This window comes from Tympanuchus pallidicinctus, unplaced genomic scaffold, assembly GCF_026119805.1.
Source record: "Tympanuchus pallidicinctus isolate F22 unplaced genomic scaffold, pur_lepc_1.0 scaffold22, whole genome shotgun sequence".
NCBI classification, from domain to species: Eukaryota; Metazoa; Chordata; class Aves; order Galliformes; family Phasianidae; genus Tympanuchus; species Tympanuchus pallidicinctus.
The window spans coordinates 23,559,389-23,575,995 of NW_026294739.1; the positions used below are offsets into that span (position 1 = coordinate 23,559,389).

A 16,607-nucleotide genomic window follows, 5' to 3' on the forward strand; every position below is an offset into this window, starting at 1 on the left:
TTAGATTCTGGCTAATTGAGAGCATTTTGACGCTTTTAATGGTATGAAAGTTTCCTAGGCAATAAGGATTACTTGCATTTTCACATCGTGTATTGCAAACAAAAAGGTACGGAAGAGCTCATCCAAAAGCGGCATCGCTGCGCTGATGCTGTGCCCCAGGAGAGGCAGCGGAGCAGAGCAGGGTGGGCGCTGCCGCTGCTGAGCGGCTCCCACCCGGCAGAGCGCCGCTGCCGGCACGGCTCCTCCTGCAGCGCCCCTGGGGGCACGAGAGCTGCTCCCACGGCGAAACAGTAACAGAAATGAAGACCTGTGCCTTTAAAGTTCTAGCGTTAAATCTCTGATGCAGAACTGCAATTATATCAACTTATTCTGCCAACACGGATCCTGGAGATGCATATCCAAACCAGCAAAGCTGATTAGTAGTGCGGGAGCTCCCTGCACGCCGCTTCAGAACACAATTAAACAGAGTTTTATTCAGAGTAACACAGGGGTTACAGGGTCAGAAGAGTTTCCATTTCAGAAGGCAGCAGGATACAAACTAGCAGGAAGGGGAAAGTAAATTACCCAGATTTCGTGCTAGAAATATCACGGGTATTTAAGCAGCTGGGCTTCAATTTCTTACCAAAATTTTATCCTACTGTTTCTAAGGGAAGTAGAATCCAGTGAATCAGTGCAAAGACAAACCTCTCTATGCCTGAGATGGTGAATAACTACTGCTCCACCTGCAAGTGCAGATTTTTGCCATCTCACTTCATACTTTGGGCTTCCTGGCTGCTTCTCACAAAGAAGAGATAACAATCCTTTTGATTTTCTAAATTTTCAAACTTGGCAAGATTAACACAGACAGAATACATTAAAAATTTGTAGAAGAAGCTTCAGCAAATTGATTTCTTGTTTGGCACGGCCTTAAGATACACAGAATGCAGCCTCCTAAACCTACAACCAAGAGCTCATCCCGTTCAGCACCTGGCGTTACTCCACCCCACATCCCGGTCCAGGCTGCCCTTCTGTGGGCTGCAGAGAAGAGCAACGCTCTGTTAGATTTTATATGCATACGAAATGCAGCAACGTGCAAAGTTTCTGTGAAAAGCGGTTCTGCAAGGATTACCAAAATCATTTAAAATCTCCTTGGATAAACTTAGGAGATCAGAGCTGCTGGATCCCACAGAAGCTGTCCAACACCAAAACAACAAACAAAGAACTGCTGCTCTCAAAGAAGAGCCACATTCTTCTCAAAGCAGTTTGCAACAATTCTGACACCTCAGACTAGGTTTCACCACCCACGAAATTACATTCAAAAGGAACATCCCACACCCAGAGTGACTCAGTAGATGCTAAGAGAGAAACTTATATTTTGCAGGAAGTAATCACGTAGTGAAAGTGTTCCCCGGCAAATTCCCTGCACATATTAATTACTGCATGATATGCAGAATGCATAAATCTCCGCAGTAGTTTTTAAAGAACGGGCCTCATAACGAATGGTTTCCTTTCAGCAGCATCGGCCAGAGCACAGAAAGCAGGATTCCCTCAGGTAGGGCTGCAGAACAGCGCTGCTTTCCTCTGCCCCACATTGCCTCGCACCAGAGCCGTGCTCCGACGCCCTGCTGGCCAGGCTGCAGCACAGAAGCTGCCTGAGCTGAAGGGACGCCCTTTGTTCTTTGGTCCTTGAAATTTGTCAGCTGCATGGAGACAAACTGGATTTTGCCTTTAATTTCACAGACTCTTCCCTCCCACCTCCTCTCCACAGACCACAACTGCTTTTCCCACGCTTCCTTCCTGAGCTCCAGCCCTTGGGAAAGAGGACAAGAGGCAAAATGTTTACAAGCTGCAGACCATCTCAAGCTGCGCCTTCCCTGAGGTTGGGTACCGACATTCCTGCTCTTTGTTGTACCAACACTGAAGGTCTTCTAAAGTTTGTGGTTTCGAGCGTATTAGCTCAGTTCATGTCCATCCGACTGACCGAGACACCCACACCAGAGGCACATCAGTAGGGCTGACGCTGCTTTCCACCCCAAGAGCAGAGCCCATTATAAATAACACTACAACCTTTGTGAAGATGACCGTCCTCTCCACAGCTTGCAGCCTGGAGGCTTCATTATTGCATTGACCATAATTCAATTCATCCCTCGCTAAAAGGTCTATTTCTGCAGCCAACCCCCACCCTGGAAAATACGTCCAACTAATAATTTCCGATTAATGCAGTCAATTACTAACTCTCCCCCAGCCCCTCACTACCACCTGATTGGGCCGTAACGGAAAAGACGCAGCGACTAACCAGGGAGGAATGGAAACAGGGGTAAAATAGCAATAAAAAGTAATTACATAAAAATGCTAAACATATTACATCTGTTAGTTTGCTTAGCCCGGTGGACTCGACAATTCCAGGTTTTGCTATTGTCCGCCCTCAGACAGACAAGAATAAGAGAAACGGGGAAAGGATCTTTCAATAAGATTATTAAATCAGTGCATGAAAAATAAGTCGTCATTACATTGCAAAAAAGGCAGAGAGAAACTCGCTGAAATTTCTTTCTGCAGATTTGCCTTTGTGATCTGCAAGGTGCTGTTCTCCTGCTTACACTCTGTTACCCTGGCAACGTACTCCTGTAAAATAAAGATTATTAAAGCGCATATGATTATTTGGCTGCACAGTGAATGAGGCAGCCGCTTCTGAAATTCCTTATCAGAGAAATTCAATTTTAGGCCAAATTGTGTTTTCACTGCCTCTCAGCTTCTCCCTCCCCCTGCAATACCAATAAAACCATCATCTCCCCAGCCGTACATGATATTTTGTCACTAACTCTTTCATGCCTTTCCTCTCCCGTTCCAGGTTTTATTTTTATTCTGTCGAAGCAGAATGCTTTCCCTAATTTCTAGACTTTTTTTTTTCCCCACACTGTTTTTTTCCTGGCAGCTTCAGCCCTCCTCGCACGCAGCCAGCATCGCTCCCACCCGCCCGCACAGCAGCAGGAAGGCGTCGCGTCCTTCCCGTCCGCGTGGGCGCGCGGTGTCGGAGCCGAGGGCAGGGATGGGTGGACGGGTCTCGGAGGGGCTGCCGGCCCTCCGTGATTTGTGTTTGATCGCGTTCGATCTCGTCTGACCGTTTCCTCACGGCCCGCTCTGGAGGTCCCGGAGGCCTCCGCTCGCGGCTCATCCCAAGAGCGCCTTTGGAGAGCCGGGCTCAGCCGGCGGGAACCCCTCCTAGCTACTAACTCCTAACTGCGCCGTCCCACCGGCAGCCGGCACGGAGCTCCGTTCCGGGCTGAAGGAACCCCCAGCCCCACGCGCGACGCCTCCGAAAGCGCCGCGCCGGCAAGGCGGCGCCCAGCGACCCGCGCAGCGCAGGGTCAAACGAGACGGAAGGACGAAGGGCGCTGCGAGACAGCGGCGGGGCGCGGGCACTGCGGGGTCTCACTGCTACCATTGCACAAACAGGCTGCAAAGCGCGACGAAGGTCTGAAACGCGCTCTCCCCTCCAATCTCCCACTACCGTTTTCTCCAGCATCGGCCGGGGCCCCGCGCGGTCCGCTCCGCACGCAAACGTCTGAGCGGCCCTCCCCCCCCCGCGGCTGCGGGGCTCAGCGGGCGCTCACGAACGGACGCCCGGGGCACGCGGCCGCCCCTTTCCCCGCCGCCGCCAACGGCCGCCGCCCGCCCGCAGTGCCGCGCGGCGCAGCAGGGGGCGCTGCCGGCCCGCCGGGTGAGCGCAGGGCGGGCCCGGCCGAGCGCCCCGAGCAGCGCCCCGAGCACCGCGCGCCGAGGCCGGGCCCAAAGAGGGGCGGCGGGGCGGCGCGAGGAGCCGAGCGCGATCTGCCAAGTGCGGCCAGAGGCGAGAAAGGAGCGGTGCGGGAAGGCGCGGGACTCGGCGCCTTGCTCCTCTCGCTCTGGTGCGGCGCCTCTCCCGGAGCGCCTCTCGAAAGCCGGCTGCTTGCACGGCATCGCAGCTCGCAGGATCTTTTATTTCCCTTCTGCCGTTTAATTCAAAAACAACAACGAAAAACAACGAACCGTTAGGGCAGATGAATGGAAAATGGGAGAGCGCGCTCCTCCCGCAGAGCCCCGCTCTGCACAGAACGGCCCGGGTCCTCCGAGGATTCCAGGTGGTGCTACAAAATCACAGCGACTTCAGAAAGGAAATGAAATCGCTTCTTTTAGTACCGAAGTTGTAATTGTTCCTATTTCTCCCCTCAGTCTTTAATAACTGATCCAACCAATAGCCTCTGTGCAGTGATTGCTGGGCAGCTGCAGCGCAGCCAGAAGGACGGAAGGCTTCTGAAGGAAGCACAGGGAAGATAAAAGCGATTCTCAGAGCTAACGCGCTTTACTTTTTAAAAAAAAAAAACAACACAGAACGGAGGAGGAACGACGACCCCGGATTCAGAAGATCTGCTGAAGCCCCGGCCTACTGAAGCTTCCCACACCTCCGCTTCTCCTCCCCACCTTAAGATGAGGGCAATAGCCAGCGCCTACCTTGCTAACAATTGTAAGGATGGATACCTCGGGCTGAGAGTTAGTTGATATAACAGAAAAATGCCCAATATTGTCAACACTACGTACCCCGCATCAAGTCTCCAGTTTTGGCACACTCTGCAGAAGATAACTACGGCTAATCAATTAATAACGAGGATGGAATAGGAAAGGAGATCAAAAGGCAACAAGTAGAATTCAACAGATAGAGAACACAAAGTTCCCAGCTTTATAAAGCCAGCGGTTTAGAATAAGTAGCACCGATGGGGAGAGGGAGCTTAAGAAGGGCTATGAGGCAGAGCAGAGTCCCACATCTAATCTATATTAAAATAAATGACAGTGAAATTCAGCACCCAAATCTAATATCCCTGTGAGGAGCTGACAAGGGTATTCTAGACAGGTGCAATGGACAAAGGGTGCACAGAGCACCAGCAGGACCCCCAGTCTCTCTGAAAGACAGCAGTCTGAAAACTGAACACCCTGCACGTGCAAGGTTGCCGAGTTGCACTTCTTTTGGCCTTCTCAGGTTGTTTTCTGCTGTCAGTGACACACAACACTATTTCCTTGGTTAGCATTGTTCCAAAGAGCCAATAAAAGACCCTCCCTGACACAGGTTTCCCAATACACCACACTCCAGAATGAGTGACAGTTAAACAGCTTGCAGTCTAGAAAACCAGTCATGACAGGAGATTCAGAACACAAACTGTACACTTGTATTTCTCAGATGAAATAAAATGAGCTTGTAGTTAAAACTAAATCAGGACTGATACAGTGATACAGAGCACATGTTTTGGTGCTACACTACCTGTCTTGGGCCACCTCTTATTCACCTGGATTCAGTGACAGTCATGGTCATAGTTTCAAGGAGCCAGTATTACAAAACAAACCCCACAGCTCTACAGGTGATGAACATACCACAGGAGTAAGACAATCCATACAGGATTTAGGGAAAAGGGACAAACAGGTGACTGTAAATCCCCCAGCTGCCCATGTTTCTGGGCCTGAACTTTTAAAAGGACACTGGAAAATTGGAGATGGTGCAGAGAAGAGTCATAAAAATTATTTCAGAACTGGAATAACTGCCTCAGAATGAGAGACTTAAGGAGCTCAATCTGTTTAGTTTATTAAAAAGATCAAGAGATGGCTTGATTACGATGTATAAGTACCTTCAAAGGGAGAAAATACCAGGTCCTAAAGGGCTCTTTAATCTAGCTGAGAAAGGCATAACAAGAACCAATTGCTAGAAGCTCAAGCCAGACCAGTTTAAATTAGACATAAGGCACAGAGTTTTATAGTGAGAATGATTAGATATTAAAAAAGCTACCCTATCAAAGGAAGGAGGATTCTTCATCTTTTAATATCTTCAAATCAAGACAGGATGCCTTTCAGTAAAGTAAGCTTGAGTTAAAAAAAAAAAAAAAATACAACGGGGGGGAGGGGCTTAAAATGAGAGTAATTGAACGATTTTTAATGACTTATCACAGGTAAGGAAAGCCTTAACATCTTAATTTGGAATGAAAGCTTGAAATTTGACAGCATACAGCTTTGGCAACAGGTATGCTCCGTTTGCTCTGTGCAAAAACAGCTGCCTACATCTGGCTATGTTATTAGCCTCAGAGAAATATCAGATTATGTATGCCAATCAGAGATCTGATGGTTTAAAAACTGGTATAACTCCTTATTATTCAGTACATTCCATCTCCTATTAGGCCACGTGCTGACCAGACCCATGGCAATGTCACTCCAAACAAACCTGCTGGAGCCCAGAGCCACAAGCATGAAGCCACACTTCGGGCTTGTAAATTAACATTCTGCACAATCAAACAGAATATGGCTGCAGCTGCCATCTATGGCCAAAAACACAGCACCAGCCGTGGGATGAAGTGCTGCCTGCATTTTGTCCCCTCTGCTGGAGCTGGATGTTGCAGTTGCCCAAACACTCAGACCAGTTCTAAGACCGAGCTGCTCGCGAGCAGCATTCCCTTCTTTGCAGAAACAGAGCACAGTGAAATGGTTTTTGGACTTAGAGCTTTCAACAACTCATCTTCCCAAGAATGCTTATCGTTACCCTTGACGGGGCACTCGCATTGCTGCGGCAGCCCAAAGCGTTTAACCCATCCTAGTGTGAGCTGGCAAGGTAAGCAGATACTCTGTGCCACCCCTGGAGGACAACAAGGCATTTGCCCAGACCTGCCTCGTGCAGCTCGCTCTGGAGGGCAGTCAGGAACATCCTCAAGTCTCCGATGTGGTTTGGGAAACCTTAAAAAAGTAACCTGTCATCTCATCCCAGGCCTTGCTGAGAAAACCAATCGAAAGTGGGATCTGTCACAACAGATTGTGTCCCCGAACACCTGAGCCAAGATGGGACTTCTATAGGTAGCAGTGCTAAAGGTAAGGGGGCTGCTTGAGAACGGCCCATGGAGATCTTCTAAGGATCCAAGTTATGGAGAGAAAATACTGATGATTACATCCACATTTTGTGATAGAAATAGTGTGAGATTATCAAAATCTTTTGCTCCCCAGTACTTAGTCACAGGATCTTTGGTGGAAGCTCTAGATTGCCTCAACCGTATGTATAATTGCACTGCAAAAGTCAACTGGAATTTAAAGTCCTTGTCAACTAGCTGTTGTACTTCACCTATTCCCAGTATTCTCATAGAAGGATGCTGGCCTGGGCACTGCCAGAAAGTTTTAATGAGACTCACAACTTTCTGCTCACTTTGGCTGCATTTGGAAGCGCTGTTTGGTCTGAGATACCTAAGATAAAACAACTGCATCTTCTCCAGAAGAGCATGCAGAGAGAGACCACTGAAAAAATAAGCACCATTACAGACAACGGAAGGTACGTTACGACCACTGCAGCACAAAGCAGCAGCACCAATGTTCCTACTGAGGTCTGTATCAGGGCATGTACTGTTCCAGGCTCATTTCCTTGTGGAGATGAAACTCCTTCGAGAATCACGGAGGAGTTGCCTCCAGGAATGGTAAAAAGAAATTCTTTGCTGGTACTAGTGAGCACAGGGATCCAGGGAAATGCATCTGTAGCCACGTTCTCTGATAAAATCTAAATAAAACCTGCTGTCATGACAATACTACTGACCCAAGAGCTGCGGTGAAGCCAGCTGTGGAGAGAGAGGCTCAATAAATACTCAGTTCTTTTGTGCTGAGCATGATATAAGATATGGAATCGAGCCAAAGAAACACTTGGTGCTAGATGCCAAACCATCAGTCTGTTTCAGCTCTGGCAGCAACCGACTCCTGAAAGCAAGTTGCTGAAGGTGAAAAAGAATGGGACCGATTCCAAGTCTACCACTTAGGCTTTATCACTAGACAATCAGAGCCAGAGTTTTCTGAAGCTGTGCCAGGCACCCAGACTCAACACTTGGGCTTCTGAAGAAAGACTCAGAATCTGGGAGGTCTCTGAGAAAGTAACTGGGAACTACAAGGTGAAATAGCATCGAGATCGTCCTGCCCCAATTTCTCCTCAGGTTGGTTCTGGGGACGGTAACTGGAAGGACAAGCAGATGGGCGTAGAATTTGTGCCACGGGATTCACACACGACCTCATCTGAGAGCTCTGGTGGTTCTCAGCTGGTCAGTGCAACAAAGGACACTCACTGAGGGACTCAGGGACCGCAATCTGAATTCTCACACCAAGACAGAACCTGGGCATTAATGAAGTCAAGATAAAACTACAACAAATTCTCATTGTGCTGTGGTTTCACCATAGTGTGAAACATCAGGCATATTACAGCCTCTTTTTCAGGGCTGATCTGTTCTACATGCTGTAATGCAATTTCAGTTGACTCAGTGAATGGACTTTTCACCATTTACTTCGTACTCCTGTCATGGTGTGCCTAATAAATCTCAATAATGGAGGACATTACCTGATACCTGAGACACATTTTCCTTCTTGTATCATGATCACAATACATTTTATTGGCATTATTTAGGCCTTGTCCCAAGCAACTCTTCTCCATGGTTTCTGTTTATGCTCCTCAAACGCTTGTGGACAAGTGTAACACTCTTCATTTATTTTGCCAAGATAAACTTATCTAATTATTTCCACATTTCTTCATAAATCATTACTTCCAGCCCTTAAAAGCATCTTTACTCAGAAAAAAATGATTCTAGAAATGATATTGCAGGGTTCCATTTTTACTAATCTCACACCAAGTACTCCATCATTTTTTCCTTTGTATTGGCTTTTTTTTTCTTAACCTGCAGATTTTCCCCACATGGCTACTTATACTGGTAGTTATCAACCTTACACATTTTCTGTCTTCACATTGCTCAGCGCTACCTGAATTCACTTTTGTCATCTCGAATGCAAGAACTAATACCACTTACACTTTGTAGGTACGTATACAAAATCATTTAATAGCTCACCCAATTTAGCTTACCAGTTGACTCTTTCCTGGTTTGTTACTCTGTCTCTTTTCCCCACTCAAATATATAAGCCATTTCTTCTTTCTTTTTGGCTTTCTGAAGAACTTTTTTATTTATTTACTTATTATTACTGCCCCTCTCCTCTACACTATAAACCTGAATATTCTGGTTTTTGCCCTAATTCCTGGCATGGTTGCAAGTAAATGTCCCTTTGCACCATCAAATCTTGGAGCTACATCAATCACTTCTCCTGTCCTACATCTCCCTCACTACAATAAGGATTACTGAGATGCTCAATCAAACGCAGAGAAGAGAAACAAAATCAGTAAAGAAGCTATAAAACAAGACCTATGAAGGGTGACTAAGGGAACTGGGCTTAGTCTGGAAGAGAAGGCTGAGGGCCAGAGCCCGCCACTGTTTAACTACCTGAAATGAGGCTGTAGGGAGGTGGATGTCAGCCTCTTTTCTCACCTGGTAAGCAAAAGGAAACAATAGAACCACCTCACATTCTGCCAGGGTGCAGCTGTTTAGGAAGCATTGGAACAGGCTGCCCAGGAAAGTGGAGTCCCCATCCCAGGACAGACTGAAGAGATTGGCTGTAGCACTAGGGGATGTGGTTTAGTAATGGGACTCAGTAGGTCAGGTTGAAGGTCTGTTCCAACCTAAGTTCCTCTACCTCCTTGCATCAAACAAAACAGCTGTAACGTGCTTACGACATTTCCTGCCTGTTGCAATGCTGTAAGGTTACAATGTGATGGAAAGCACAGCAGTAACAGCAGAGTGGCACAATCCTACACTACAGCAAACCAGAACAAGGCCAAACACAGCAGCCACCACCACAAAGGAAGAAAAACTGCCTACCTTGGGAAGGCTTCAAGCACACAGGGATCTCCAGGGAAATACCCACGCCTCCACTGCCAGCCCTTAAATGAGGTCTGGGAAGAGGTGGATCCTGGCTCCAGCCCTTCCATCACTTTGGGTACATTGCACGCACCTGAGCTTCCCCGCCTCCACACCAGGTGCTCCATCACTGCTTCAGGCTGTGGCTCAGCATTTCTGCCACACCTGTTTTCTTTATATGAGCATTTGTTTCCTTCTAAAATATTTCTTGCACCTAATTCTGTTTCAGTAGTTGCTGCATTCCTAAAAATGTATTGCAACATTCAGCACAGTGAATTCAAGAATTGTTCATATTCAGAACAAATCCAGAGGCGCTTTTCCTCTGCTCAAACCCCACATTACTTGCGAAGAGCTGCAGTTTCCTCCCTTTTCACTCATCCTTTGCAAATATTCCAAAGTAGATTAATTGTAATGTTCTACCTTCATTTTATTCTTCTGAGAAATTACCCAAAGGATCCTACCAATACAAACTTGGAAGAGAAAAAAAAATCATTTTAATTACCAAGGACAAGATGAATACCAGCACTTAACCTTAAACTTGGATAAAAAGTTACTGTCACATCTTCCATCTCAAATTCCTTATCAGACATTTAAGTGTTCACTAAATTCCAATGAAATCAGGGCTGGGAAGGGTCTGCACTGCTTAAGATCATCTTAAGCGTGGTTTGTCCATTTCTATACAATGAAATGTGTGCAGTGTGCTTTCAGGGATTCTTCAAGAATGTGCTATCATGTTTTATCAACACACAGTACTTACCAAGTGTTGATGCAAAAAGCCCAAAGGAACATGTGTAAACTGACTTCTTCAGAGGAAATCACAAAGGAGACCGGAGGGAGTTCGATATGGACACCGGGAGAAAAATTTGGTCATCAGAAACACTTCCAGTGCTGAACACAGCCAAGTGACTGACATGAATCCGATATGCGCTTGAAAAAGAACGAAAGAACACGAAAGAAATGCAGTGCAGATTCAGCAATTCAGATGAATATCAAGTTGTGCATCTCCATTGCAGCTGAGCAAGGATCAGGGATGGTTTGGAGGCTTCACCAGGCTTCAAACCGGCAGTGCTGATGTGCAAGAAGGCACTGAGAATTAGTTAAGGGCTCCTCCTGAGAGATACATCTTTTTATGTTTTTATTTTAGAGAAGTTTAGTCAAAGACGAATGTAAATAAAACCAAAAAAATCAGCAAGCAAAGCTGAGAGATGTGTGCCAAAAATAGAGAATGGAGTCCTCCAAGAAGCGCCTGTGTTATTTCCCCTCAATAAGATTTGTACATTGAAATCAATGCTGCAATGAAAAACATCACAGCTGTGGTTCATTTTGCCTCAAGGATCTCCAGAGTAAATTTGCTTCACCTACAAACAGAAAGAGGATTTTCTCGCCTTCTACCTATGAAATTCTGAAACAAATCCAGTGTTTTCTGGCCACTTGTAATGCAGTCTCTGCAATCAAAATGCAATTAACAACATTGCTGCTGCTAATGAATAAGCTATGAAAGAATCTACCTCACTCTTACCTAATGTTAATTTTGCAAGGAGAAAAGTGAGAGAGAAAGGCAAGAACAAAAGTTACTGTTTTGAGGTCAAAGCAAGCAGTTGCAATACCAACCAGTACGGTAGTTGCTTTCTAAGTGTAATTAGCTGTGGTTAGAAAGAAAATCTCACTAAAGAGAAACTGAGGTCTGCCCAACTTTCAAACTTTCCCTGATTTTAAATTTGACAAACAGATGTCCGTTCTCACTTGCCATTACCACAGTCTTGTTCTGAAAGGCAAGCATTACAATTGTGACAAGGAGCAGAGCTTCTGCAGCATTAATGGCACAGAAAACACTTCAAACACGGGGTGGAGGCAGAGGGGCCTGACAGTGCTGTTACCAACACCTGTGGGTCGACTACAGACCTTACACAGCTGTGTCTGTGAGGAAACAAGCAACAAAGGCAGGCCAACATGAAGAAACAGCTTAGGAAATATTTTCTATTTGCACTCAGACATTTTTGTTTGTTTGTTAGTAGCAGCTACAGAATTACAGAATCTTTCCCCATTTTATTCCCAGTATTTTTCCTCAGTTTTGTCTATTAATGCAATCTCTTCCGTCCTCCCAAAATTTGGAAAACAAAGCACAAACATCCAAAGCAAAATACATCATCTTCTCCTCTCCTCTAGAATAGCACAGGCTGTTCTCAGCATCAGGTCAATAACAACAAAACTAAAAGAGCTTTTCAATATTAATTTTTTAAGTTAGTCCAATTAATGATAACACCTTCAATCTCCATTAAGCTGTATTTTCCAAACATTTTAAAACATTGGATGCAAAATGCTGATGATGAAAGAAGCTGAAAGCTTGCTGCTAAGCCCTGCCAGGAGTGAAAACTTTGTCCCCAGGGAATTGGCTCGCAATTGGCCACGTGATCCAATGTTACATCAACCTTTGTCCTCTTCCAAGGGCTTCCTTTAATCCAATTGTTTAGATACAGCTTGACATTATTATCCCAGATCTCATTACCACATTGCAAAAGAACAGACTGTAAGTCCTGAATCAAGAAAGAAGTGCAGACTGCAAAACATAGAGTCAGTTCTGATATTGGCCAAACTGAAAAAACGGTCTGCTAGCAAAAGCACATCGTTGCTTGGAGCCAAGGGTGGGCAAGAGCAGTGGGAAGAAAGCACCAATATGCTGTCAAGAAATCATAAAGGAAACAAAGTTCGAAGCACATCTCTGGCTCCAATGTTTTAGATACAATTTGCACTTACTAAAAGTGAAGAAACCAATTCTAGAAGAAAGAAGAGAGCTTCTGGCTGTGAATGTTCCAGGACTGCAAATGATGCGTTTGGAAAGTGACCTAGGAGACATTCCAGTATGGGAATTTCAAGCTGAAGGCCCTTGGAAAGCAAGGAGCAGTGTCCGTGCTGTCTCCCAGCACACTCAAAATCTGCGGCCCGATAGCCAGCGTAAGTGGGACGACGTGCAGAACAACAGCGTGCTCTTCCATGGCTGCTAAGCAGAAGAGTCGTTGCACAACGTTGGTCATTGTCCCTGAAAAGAAGCCTGGGTCCAAATTTTCAGGTCTTCCCAGCAGTGCAGAGAAGGAAAGGAGGCAGACTGACAAAATCTTTGTAAGATCAAAGATAAGGATGCCCAATGAATCACAGAACAGCTAAGAATAGAAGGGGCCTCTCAAGCTCAGTCCTATCTGCTCTCACTCCCGAGGATCTCAGGACACAAATGATTTCTGGGAAAGATGTGAAGCCAGAGTGAAGATTTTTAGATCTTGCTGGCCTGAAGCCAAGGAGAAAAACACCTAACCTTAAATTTTCCACGCACACATTGTTCTGTTTTCACTGTGTTGGTGCCTAAGTGGTAACTTCAAAAGGCAGCAGTACCTGTCAGTAGCCATCACAGCAGTGCAACCAAACCATTGCTGTGCTACAACTCCTACAGCCCTTTGGAAGTCAAAACACCAGGTCTTCCAAATCATACCCCTGTTTTGACCATGCTCAAATAGCGCAGTATGGATTTTCACAGATGCTCAGAAAAGCTATGGATCAGAAGTGCTACAAACCTGGAACTTTCCACACCAGCAGTGTCATGCAAGGCTAGATGGAAGATTTACATTAGCAAAGATCAAATGGGGATGCCTCCCTCACAGCTGAAATTGTGCTGTGGACCAGATTATCCCATTAGCCCTCCCATGCGAGAAAAACGTACAATTCCCCACCCCTCCTCCAATGAAAAGAACAAAGACCATTGATTTTTCTGTTTATAGAGAAGGAAAAAAACAACCCAGGCAAAGCCCTCAGTCTCTAGCACTTGTTTTAAATAAGGTGTTGGGTTTTTTTTTTTATTACTGAAACAATTGCATCTCAAACTCTGAAGGCTGAGTGTTCTCTAACTCATACCTGTGTCAGCAGTGACTCCAGGGGACATCTCAGAGTTACAGAAACTTTTCTGGAGGAGGAGGATGTCTGGCATCTGACACAACAGCCTTCTTGAAAGAAAGAGAGGCTGCAAAACTTCACTGCATTAACTGATTTATACTACTGTTCTTGTCTACTCAACTATTTGCAGTAAGGGAAAAGTATCAGTTTCTAGGATGCACACAGAGCCGCTGTAGCACCCTGACAACGACTGTATTTTACCATCTTTGAAGCAGTTCTCAGTGCAAATTCTTTACATGAACTGCTGAACAGTTCTTGGTCACTGTGTGAGAGACCTGGCAAAGTACCAGATGGTTTTGTGGAGGTAGAGAGCCTGCAGAAAAGTACAGTTTCAGCTGAACAACTTTCCTTTCAGCAGCACGCACAGCGCTATGAGATGCACCGTCAGAAGTCCCTGCAGTCCCGTTAGAGACTGTAGGATCATCCCTGGAGGTGGACAGCATCAGGTGACCACGAGGCAGCATTCTATACCTCTGCAAAAGAAAAAACTCACCAATGTTTCCCAACAGTTGTTTCAAGATGAGGAGAACCATATTGCAAAACACTTCTCTGCTGAAGCAGTTGGGTAAGCAGCGTATTTAAAGCTACACTCAGTTTATGCTTAGTTTTACACTTACGCTTAGCCTTGATTTATGCTAATCTAATTTCTCACTGATTTGCAGAACTTGCTCCATTTGTAAATGGAGGCACGAACACTTCACAGGCGTTTCCTCCAGGTTGAGTTTTGTTTCAGTGTTGCAGACCTTCTGGATATTTTCATATTCAGTCTGATGCATCTCAGCATTGTGCCACCACAAAGGAGCAAGGTTTGGCCCATCAAGCAAAACTGCCTTCAGCCCATAACAAAGGACCTGAGGTGTTGGGGTTGGGTGTTTTTCTTTTTTTTTGGAACTAAGTCAAAACAAATAGAAAAAATTATTGGCAAGTGATTTTCTTGTGGACATCTGAAGTACAGGACAGCAGTTGTGCAACCAGTATTTTGCAATTGCAGAAGTAAATTTGAGCTGTTATTTGTATTTGGCTAAAATTAAACTCTATACTTAAAACAAACAGCTGAAGGACCAACACGAGCGTTGATCTACATTGCAACACAATAAAGACCAGAGTTACCTCAATAAATAACTCAGTGAAATTCAAAAGTAAGTGAAGTTCAACAAAAAGACCACAGGAAATAAAGGAGTAGTGAGTCAGAACTGCTTTTCTGCAGGAGATACAGGAGAAAACTTCATCTGTTCCACAAATCTGCTGGTATTGAAATCAAGAAAAAGAAAAGTTTTGGTCAGTTTTAAGAAATTGGCTGCCTCTTTCACGCCCTCCAGTAAATTAGGAACCAAAGCCCAAGGCAGAAGCTAAACAAGTTTGTGTCTGTCTCCATCAACACTTTAAACACAAGATGTGAGAAACCTGCAGGTGGTCGAGGCAGTGGGCAAGGCCTCGTGCACAGATACGGGCTTCTCCTTGGAGCCATCAGCAGCACCAGCCATGGGAGGTTCTGTTCTGCAAACAGAGCACACCACAACTCAACATGCCGTCACACGCTGGGTGCAATCGGTGTGGCATGGCTGATCAAGTCTCATCTCCCTCATTTCTGTTGCCATATCACCCAATGGGAACTTACAAACATGTGGAGGGGGGGGGGCATAGGCGTCCCTGCCCATGATCCCAGAGATTTCACTTCATATAGATATCCATGATGAAAACGAGTGGCCTTGAGATTCAGCCCTGAGCTGCTTCTGCACGTTAATGCCTTTCTGCACACCACACCCCATACTTACAGTTACTGACTGTAACAGCTATAAGAGCACCAAAAATATCTGTCCAGGTTAGGAGCCTCGTGGAAATCATTCATGGTTTCACCACCAAGAACTGGAGGCAGCAATGATGCCCCAGTGCACGTGGACAAAGTTACAGGCAGGAAAGCCCAAGAGGTAAACGAACAAACGCAGCCCTCTGGGTACCTGGGATAAGCGCTGACCGTCGCATTTAAGGCTCCGTACTCAGCACTATTGCATGCAGTCCTCTGCAGTTCAACGGATATTCCTAGATTTGCTTCAGTATTAACTGAATTGCCTGAATTTTAAATTATGGGATACCACTCGTTTCCCATTATTTTGGTGGAGAATTTGGGAATGCAGAGCTGTGCTGTTTGATTCCATCTGCTGGTGTTTCTTTTCTTGCCACTTTACCAAACCAAGCGCGCTCAGCACAAGTGCACACATCACAAGCCTCTCCGCCATCCCACACGTCCCCAGTGAAGAAGGAAGAAATGGGTTGTTGTTTATCTGAGCAAGAGAGACTCTTCTGTTTCTGGATGCAACCAAGACTGAATAGCAGTCTCTTTATATTTTTGTGCACAAACAATATTTCAAAAAAGCTGCAACTGTTTCTAGCAGATTGCACACACCATTCATCCATGTGCAATACTCTCCCATTAGGTGGGACATAAATAGGTTCTACTGTGAATTCCTTCCAAGGAATTGCAGATTAAGCATTCGTGCCATACTCACAATGGCAGATAAGTATCTGATCTGAAATTTCAGCACTGTGGTGGTTAAAACAGTGAGAGAAAAACAACATTGTTTTGCACTTAGAAACCTGTTTCTAATCAGCTGAGCTACTCCTATGGGGTCAAATAAAAATGATTAGCTTATTAAAAGCATAGCTTTACTATTTAATAAGCAAAAATGATTGAAAATTCTGTTCCAGATCCTGATAATTTTAGTGTTTCTAGTTAAGCCTGCAAAATTGCATTCATTATTAGTGTCTAGATTCATTAACAATTCAATTTATAGATATTAATGCTTATAATGCATGCTTCGCTTGCCAAAACTTGAAGAGAAATTGTTTCAATTAGCTTTCATGGATCATGAATCCTACCGGCTGGGTATTTTTAGACAAAAGATACAAACACATCCC

General features: G+C 45.3%; 1 protein-coding gene across 32 annotated transcripts in view; it reads right to left on the reverse strand.

Moving 5' to 3' along the window:
* Nucleotides 1-16,607, reverse strand: part of LOC128082657 (transcription factor SPT20 homolog) — a 98,725-nt gene that overhangs the window by 65,529 nt on the left and 16,589 nt on the right. For 4 of the 32 annotated variants that reach the window (XM_052687035.1, XM_052687012.1, XM_052687029.1 and 1 more), the window contains exon 2: nt 10,510-10,679. The exons of 20 other annotated variants lie outside the window; for them this stretch is intronic. The gene's annotated coding sequence lies outside the window, so the exon portion shown is untranslated. Of the gene's footprint in view, nt 1-3,487; nt 3,607-9,323; nt 9,639-9,713; nt 9,735-10,509; nt 10,680-16,607 lie in introns of those variants that run through there. 8 more of the 32 variants (XM_052687023.1, XM_052687030.1, XM_052687016.1 and 5 more) reach the window with 5 other exon arrangements.